We start from the raw sequence: 8,691 nt of genomic DNA, 5'->3' as shown, positions 1-8,691 counted from the left end.
ACGTCACAATGGCAGCTTGTGTCCGCCGGAGGGGCGGCCGCCGGCCCCGCCCACCGCGCGCCCCGCCCCGCCCCGCGCAGGCCCCGCCCCTCCGCGCCCCCCGGCCCGGCCGTGCTGTGCCCGGCGCTGCCGTAACCCCTCTGCCGTAACCCCGCCGTGCGCCGGGAAACCGGCCCCGCGCTTTGTCACCCCAGCCCCTCCGCTCCGCCCGCCGCCCCACCGAGAAAGCGCTCGGTGCGAGCCTCCCGGCCCGGCGGGCGGTGCAAGGCCGCCCTGCCTCCCGCGGGGGCCGCGCGGCCCCTTTGATGTGCCGTGAGGGCCGCGCTGCTCCCCCTGCGCGCCTCCCCTCACGCCCGAGGGGTTTAACGAGGAACACGGGCAATGGCGTTAACGTCAGGCCCTCCCGCCGCGCCCGGGGGACACCCGGCTGCGCCCTCGGGGGACACCCCTCGCCCGCCGCAGCGGAGCGGGAGCAGCCCGGTCGCGGCGGGCCGGGGGCAGCGGGGCCGGGGCGGCCGCGGCTCCACGGGCGGGCCAGGCCCGGCCCAGCGCACAAAATGGCCGCTCGCCCGCGCGTCAGACGGAGCCTCCGCCCCACGTGGGGCCGCGGGCCGCGCGCCGCCCCCCCGCCAATCGCAGCGCGGAGCGGGCCGCCGCTCCAACGCCATTGGTGAGAGGGAGCGGCGCTGTCAATCAAAGCCACGCGGGGCCGCCGGCGCGCAGCCCCCGCCCGCCGCCCGCCCGCCATGGCGGCGTAATTAGCCCGGGCCGGCGCTTCCTCCAGCTCAAACAATCTGTCACCGCCGAGCCGGGCGGGCCGCGGCACCGCCGCGATCTCTGCGGCAACGCCGCCGCTCGGGCCTTTCTCGACAAGAATGAAGCGCCGCCGCTTAAATAATAAACAAGGGGCGAAACGCCCCGAGATCCCGCCCCCTCCTCGTTCCCCGGCGTGGGGGGTGCGAGCGCCCCGCTGACCCCCGGGGTGCGGGATGGGGGTGCCCCGGCCCCCCCCCGGCCCCCCCGCCCGCCGCTAATTGGGCGCGTTCCGGTTGTTGACGTGCCGAGCGCTGTCAGCTCCCGCCGCCGCCCATTGGCTGCAGCCACCTGGCCCCGCCCCTGCCCCACGTGGGGCTCGCCCGGCACTGCCGGAGCGCCGCAAAGCCCGGCGCGGATTCACCGCGGAGCGGAGCCACCACGGGGCCGCTGCCCCCGCGCCCTGCCCGCCTCCTCCGCCATTCCCAGCTCTTCCTAATTCCCTGACTCTGCCTCCTTTCGGCTTTTTCTCTGCCGAGGCGGCAGCTCTTTGCAAAGCCTCTGCACTGCACGGGGTACATGGAGGTGAAGTTGGGGGAGCCATTGGGGTATCCATTGGAGCACCCATTGGGATGTCCATTGGGATCCATCCCTTGGGATATCCATTGGGTGTCCATCGGGATGTCCACTGCAGTCCCCCTGGAACACCCACCGTGGTGCCCATCAGGGAGGCAAATCCCGGGAGAATGGATGGGATGATGTGGGAGCACAGCTCTCCGAAGCACACGGAGCAGGAGCAGCTCCTGGAATCGCCAGTGCTGGGGAAACAGTGAAAATCCATGGCAAAGAGCAACCTGGAAATATTGGTGGTGAAACTGGTCCTGATTTCTCCGCTCCTGCTGCCGAGGGCATCCTGGAGAGGGACTGGGGACAAGGGCTGGAGGGACAGGACACAGGGAATGGCCTCATGGTGGGAAAGTGGAGATTCAGATGGGATATTGGGAAGGAATTCCTGGCTGGGAGGGTGGGGAGAGCTGGGATGGAATTCCCAGAGAAGCTGTGCTGCCCCTGGATCCCTGGAATGTCCAAGGCCAGGCTGGAAGCTGGGATAGTGGCAATGTCCCTGCCCATGGCAGGGGTGGCACTGGATGAGCTTGAAGTCCTTTCCAAACAAACCCAGGATTCGATGTTCTGTACAATCCTCACTCTGTACTAACCGAGCTGGAAAAGAGGGACAAAGAGGTGATTCCCAGCCAGACCCTCTCTCCCAGGGACTTTCCAGGGCCAGACCTGGGGGACGTGAGGCCATGGGGAGAGGAACAGAAAGCGGCGATTTTGCACTGAAAATTCACTTTATTGCTCAAAATAGAACCCATTAGCTGGGCTGTGCCCCTCCCCCTGTGGTACTTATGGACAAATTCTGATTTTTACTTAATGGTTTCCCTGAAAAGGTTGTAATTTTCTTCCCATTCCCATCGAGCCGCAGCTCCAGCGCTGTTGTGGTGAACTCCACCGGCCAAGGATGGCTCTCGTTAATTGATATTCCTCACGCTGGGACTGCACTGAAAGAGGAGATGTTTTATTTTAGCTTATTGAAACTCACCTGGTTGGGGGAAAAAAAAGCATCAAAAGAACGATTAGGGGTGAAAGGAAACGTTCTGGTTCGTATTGATTTAAGATCTGCTTAAATTGATATTTGCACATCCCAATTAGAAACCCACGATCTTTTCCCTGGGCTTATTTTTTCTTTTTCCAAGGGTTTTCTTCTTCTGAAGGATCTTGGGAAAAGCCTCAGTGTGAGAAGCCACTGTCCCCTCTCCCAGCTGGCCACGAGGTGCCTTTGTCACCACGAGTGGGGACATCGTGTCCCTCCTCTCTGTGAGGATGGGGACACCACCGGCTGAGGACGAGGATGAGGCCAAGGGGACACCCAGTGACACTCAGTGTCACCACTAAGGTGCCTGGCAAAGGACAGTTTCCCGTGAGATCATGTCGCCGTGGAGAGCAGGAGCCTTTGGGGTTTTTGGGGTGATGTGGTGATCCCTCCCCCGGGATGTGACACTTCCGAGGGTGGCTTTGGCCCGTGAGGTGGCACAGCCGGGAAGGGAAGCAGGACGTGTTCCTTCCTCTCGCCGTGTCGGGGAGAAACCTCGGGCTCAGCTGCTGGGGCTGTGACACGCGGTGACACCGTGCTGTCCCCACAGCCTTTCGGGGAAACCGTCGGAGCTGCTCTTCCCCTTCTCCTTCCCAAAGCTCCTCTGCGGGGAACTGTCGCTGTCCCCATCCTCCCACGGCCACTCCCTGGCCCCGCTGACCCCTCGGGGGTGTCCACAGCCCCCCCCAAACCCCCATGGGACAAAGAATCCCTCGGGATGAGGGCGGGAACAGCTGGAAGGGTGTGAACATCTGCACGGACACAGCGACAGCCACCAGCAGCCTCCCTGGGGACAACACCTCCAGGACAGCCCTGCCAGGACACCCGTCTGTCCCCAAAATCTCCATCCGCCCTCCCCACGCCGCGTGGCTCCGGGAAGAGGCTGCAGCCTCCCGGACAGCCCGGATGGGCAGGAGGACAGCCGGCGGGGACAGCGGCGACTCCCGGCCGCACACACGTGTGCACACAGCCGCCGCACCCACGTGTGGCCCTCGTGTCCCCTCCTCCCTGCCCGGCTCAGCCCGGCGTGACGGGAGCCGCCCCAGAGGTGACTTTATCGCTGACAAGCCGGTCCCAGCCCCGGTCAATGGTGTGTGTTTACATTGCAGGTGACATTATCTGCCCTCCGCGCAGGGCAGGACCCTGCCTGCCAAATTCCCCTCGCCTTTCAAGTTTATCTAAACAGGGATTGCAGAGCGGCACGGCAGCGAAGCGCTCGGGAGCGAGCAGCCCCGGATATTTGGCTTTGAGGGGAGCTGGGGTTTATCTGCGCCCGGCGGGGAGGTTTTCCAGCCCCCTGGAAAGAGAGGGTTCGATGCTGACCCCCCTGGCACTGGGGACTTTGTGAGGTGACAGCAAGGATCCCAGCCGGCAGCGCCGGGATGGGGCTGGAGCGGCACGGCCCGGCGGGAGATGTCCCCGCTGGTGGCAGGGCTGGCTGAGCCGTTCGGGGTCTCTTCCCCCCTGCACCCCACGAGGCGGTGGCGGCTCCGGGCGGCTCCGGGAAGAGCGGCGGCTGCCGGTGTTGCCGCAACAGGCCCCGGTGCCGCGGCCTTTCACAAGCGCAGTCCCGCTGACCTCAGCTGCGGCTTCGCTTGAGCAACCCCAGCGCCCTGCCCAGCCCAGCAGCCCGGCTCGGGGGGGCCTGGGGGCAGCACCCCGCCTCGGGATCCCCCAAACCCCCGCCCGGCCCCCGGGAGGCTCCCAGCATCTAAAACAACACTTTTCCCCCCGTGTCCCTGAATTTGGGGCAGGGGGTGGGGAATCCCCATGATGCTGGGGGCAGGGAGAGCCCCAGGGATTCCCTGGAAGCTCCAAAGACCTGGATTTACAGAGCTCTGGCCAGCAAGCTGGGGCGACAGGAGCAGCGATCGTGCTCGGGGCTCACTGTCTGAACTCGGCTACAGCTCAGCTCCGAACCCAGCAGCTCCGATTTGGGTGGCAAAGGACATTAAACCCCATCCAGTGCCACCCCTGCCATGGCAGGGACACCTTCCACTGTCCCAGGTTGCTCCAAGCCCTGTCCAAGACGGGATGGGAATGTCCAAGGATGTTAAATCCTCCGGAGGGAGCTGGGAGAGGAGGACAGATGTCCCCTTGACACCCCCCGTGGCTGGAGCCAGGCCACTCTCGGATCCTCATGGATGCTCCTGGGTGCCCCTGGGTGCTGTCCCGTGCCCCTGGGCCCTGTCCCGTGCCCGCCACCCCCGGATCCCTGCCCGCCATGCCTCAGGCTCACCTGCCCTCCCTTCCCGGGGCGAACAGCTCAGCCCCGGCTTTTGCTGAGCACTGTCTAATTATAGATATTATATTGCAAATGGCTTTTGGGCCTGCTAATGGTATTACTGGTGTTATTCTTCTACTTGTTAATTATAACCAATTTGTTTGGGATGCCTTCCCAGTTTTCGGCTGTAATTGCTCTCCCCATTCCCTGATGGCTGTGACTCAGCAGAAACTCCGCAGTTTCGCTCAGGGATGAGGTTTCTCTTTGTCTCTCCTGCCAAGCGTGGCTGCAGACGCTGCCTGAGCAGGGTGGCTACTGCTCCCAGCGCGCCGGTGGCCACGGGAGGGGCCGGCAGGGGTGCGGGGTGCCGGGGCCGGTAGCCACGAGGGGCTGGAAGCGGGGCTGGGGCAGCTGCGCGTCCCCCGAGCCGTGTGGCTCAGTTTTGGGATGCTCCGGAGGAGCCGGATCAGGGCTGTGACCCGTGAACCATCCCAGCTTCCCGCCCGTGAAATCCCAGCGAGCTCCGTGTGGCCAAAGGCTTAGCCCGGGGAAAGCGGGAATATTAAAAGGGATTGTTTTCTTTCCCTTATTGCTAAATTCTTAAGAAGTTTGCTCTTCTCCTCTGGCCGGCATTAACTGCAGATAAGTTATTTGGAAAGCGAGTATTTCAGCAGAGCAGCCGCTCAAGTAGCCTAATACACACATTAGAGTCTATTTGCACTTAAAAGAAGTGGGAGGTATTAAATCAGCCCCTGGCCAGATAGGCATTGTATAAACAAGAGCTGTTAACTCCTACTTGATAGCGATGATAGCGAGGGAAAGCAAAACAGCCCTGCAGTGTCACCGGCGACCTGACACAACTTGTTGTAGGTCCGGGAGGAAAAAGAAAACAAACCCCTGGGAGTTCATGGCTGCGGGAGGGCGGCTGGCGGAGGAATGATCGCAGAGCTGCTCCCACACCCGCGGGGAGCTGTCAGCGGCCTGACAAGCGCTGGACACGCTCACGGACCTGCGAAGGCCACCAGAATCTCGGGACAGGGGGGTTATCCCCGCTGGAAACCCTCGGCGTGGGGGGTTCCCATCCCGGATCCCGCTCCGGCAGCCCGCGGGGCCGCGGGGATGCTGCCGCCGGGGTATTAATGAAATTTATGAGTCAGAGCGAGCAAAAGAAACTGTTTTCAGCTGACTTCACTCACCACTTCCTCTCGTCGCCTTCGCCTCTCCCGGCAGCCCACTTATCTGGGCCTGGAGCGGTGCCCACCGCCCCTGCCCGCTGCCGGCACAGGCCGAGCGCTCAGCGCCGCTCCCGCCGCCGAGTTCCCTCCCTCCCTCCCTCCCTCCCTCCCTCCCTCCGTCGCTCAAGCACTCTCAAGTTGTTCTCTGTGGCTAATCAAATGTCAAAACAAGCTGCCCCAGTGATTTGGAGAGCTTTTAAACAGGAAGAGTTCGCCGCTGAGACACGAGAGCGCCGGGGCTCCGCCGGCTGCGGGAGCGGCCAGAGCTCAGCGCCGCTCCCGGGAGCGCCCGGGCTCTGTGGGGTCTCCTTTTTGGGGAATCAGGACTGTAGGGACGGTGGCGGGGGACCCACGGCTTGCACGGAGGCAGCGCTGCTGTGTCCAGTGGGATTTGCGTTCTTTCCATCCATCCATCCATCATCCATCCATCATCCATCCATCCATCCATCCATCCATCCATCATCCATCCATCCATCCATCCATCATCCATCCATCCATCCCCTGGTGGGATGAGCAGCAACACCCTCCTCCCCGTGTCCCACTCTTGATTCCCAACCATGGTTTACAGTCTGACCCTAAAAAGGTGCTTTGGGGCCAAAACAGCTCCGTCCTGGCTCTGCAGCACTGGGGGACAGAGGGGACCAAACCTCAAACTTCGGCCTCAGTCTCGCTTCCCATCCCAAATCCTTCCCAAGCTTTGGTTTTCCAAAGCTTTGGTTTTCCCTGCTTTTCCTTGCCCAAACCTCCGCAGCAAACAAGGCCCAGCGGGGCCGTGCCACCGCCAGCACCCCCGGTGCCATCTGCGGGGCGGGGAGGGGACTGTCCCCGCCGCCAGCGCGGGAAGGACGCCGCGAGCAGACAGGCAGCGCCTTTGTCCCCAGCGCGAGACGAGGAGAGAGCGGCGGGTTTGTTCTGAGACAAATGAATGGATTTCAGTGTTTGACCAACACCGCGGGAATGCCAGGCGCGGGGATCTGGCAGCGGGACTGGCACTTGTCAGCTCCGGGGCTGCGGGAGGGAGCAGCGCCCGCTCCGCTCTGCCCGCCCTCCGCAGGGCGCTGACCGCGCCGGGAAGAATGAGGGAAGATCCAGCAAATCCTCGGGCCCGGAGCATCCCGGAGAGCTTTGTCAGCCAGCCGGGGAGTTGGAGAATGGCTTCACACTCCCCGGAGACAGGCAGGGCAGTGCCTGGAGCGCTGGGGAGAACAGAGGGATCACTGTGGCATCCCGAACGAGCGCGGCCTTGGCGCGGCTCGGGAGCAGCCGTGGGAGATGAATGCCAGGAGTTTTCCATGGGGGATTCTGAGTCAGGGATCTGCCCGCTCCAGCCAGCTCGGGGCTCGACGTGGGGCATGGCTGAGCCCAGCCTGGGGTGGGAATTCCAGGGGAAAAGCTGGGATACCGGTAGGGATATCTCTGACTATCCCAGGCTGCTCCAAGCCCTGTCCAGCCTGGCCTTGGACACTGCCAGGGATCCAGGGGCAGCACTCTGTGCCAGGGCCTCCCCACCCTCCCAGGGAGCAATTCCTTCCCAAAATCCCACCTGACGTGCCTGGGCTGTGCTCCCGCAGCTCCAGCCCTGGAATGTGGGATTGGGAAGCACCAAGAGGCACCCTAGGGGTGTTTGCTGCTCCGCTGGGCACCGCGGGCAGCTCAGGCCTGGGGCAGATAAGGGAATTGCACCTCAGCTCCGGGGGGATGGCGGAGCTGTTTGAAGCTTGTTTCCTCAGTTTGTTTCCTCAGTTTGTTTCCTCAGTTTGTTTCCTCAGTTTGTTTCCTCACCTCTGCCCTGCTGGGGTTCCGGGGCAGCCACAAATCCCGGCTCATTCCCGTGCTGTGCTCTGGAGCCTGCCCAGCTGCCAGCCCGGCCAGGTGGGATGTCCCCGGCTCCTCTGGGGTTGTGTAACGAGCCCGGAGCTGAGCCAGGAGCCAAACCCACACTCCTGACCCGGCCACAGCTCGCCCACGGCGGGCACAGGCTGGGACATGCTCTGCTCCGAGCTTCCAGCTGCTGCCCTGCGCAGGAATTCATCCACAGGGATCCTCCGGACACCTCTGATCCCAGCCTTGTGGCTCCCTGGTTCGTGCCAGCAGCAGGAGGAGGATCCAGCTCTGTTCCACGGAATTCCGGAATGGTTTGGAATGGGAGAAACCTTAAATCCCATCCCATCCCACTCCCTGCCATGGGCAGCGACACCTTCCACAGGCCAGGCTGCTCCAAGCTCTGTCCAGCCCGGCCTGGAACATTCCCGGGATGGGGCAGCCCCAGCCTGGCCCGGGAGAGGTCACTGGAAGGCCTTGGAAAGTCCCTTCCAACCCAGACCACCCTGGGATTCTGGGGTTCCGAGGCAAGCCCTGCTCCTCCCTGGTCCCTCATGCCCTCCTCGGCCACCCCCAGGGCTCTGCGGGTCACATCACCCTCCTGCTGCAGGACACCCTCAGCTCCTCCCACAGCTCCACATCCCCAGCCCCACCCCGCTGAGGGGCTTTGGAACCCAACCTGCACAGCCCCCAAACCCAAGGGAAAGGACAGAGCATCCAGTGCTGCCCCTGGAGCACGAGAAATCCCTGCCTGGATGATGAATGTTCCTATTTCTTGCTTTATGAGAGAGCAATGAAAGCTGCCCGAGCCAGCATTTATCAGGGGTGCCTGCAGAGGGGCACCAGACAGCCCCGAATAAATCCCCAAATAAATGGGATTATGGCCCTGCTGTTCCACCTGCGGATGCTCCCTCATCCTTTCTCTCCGGATGAGCTCCGAGCGCCTGTCAGAGCAGCGAGAAGCCTTCCCGGGTTCCTTTCAGCTCCATCATTACGGACATCCC

At 63.1% G+C, this 8,691-nt stretch overlaps 1 long non-coding RNA gene across 1 annotated transcript; it reads right to left on the bottom strand.

Annotated features, from left to right (window-relative positions):
* Nucleotides 1-2,086: 2,086 nt before the first annotated feature.
* On the bottom strand, nucleotides 2,087-5,927 carry LOC146432510 (uncharacterized). The gene is made up of 2 exons (XR_014854169.1): nucleotides 5,828-5,927; nucleotides 2,087-2,315 (listed from the first exon to the last, which is right to left on the bottom strand). It is a non-coding gene; the product is annotated as an uncharacterized LOC146432510 (long non-coding RNA).
* Nucleotides 5,928-8,691: the final 2,764 nt, after the last annotated feature.

The sequence above is a fragment of the Lichenostomus cassidix genome, chromosome 10, assembly GCF_008360975.1.
Source record: "Lichenostomus cassidix isolate B80296 chromosome 10, HeHo_3.0, whole genome shotgun sequence".
NCBI classification, from domain to species: Eukaryota; Metazoa; Chordata; class Aves; order Passeriformes; family Meliphagidae; genus Lichenostomus; species Lichenostomus cassidix.
This window is presented reverse-complemented; position numbering and strand designations above follow the sequence as displayed.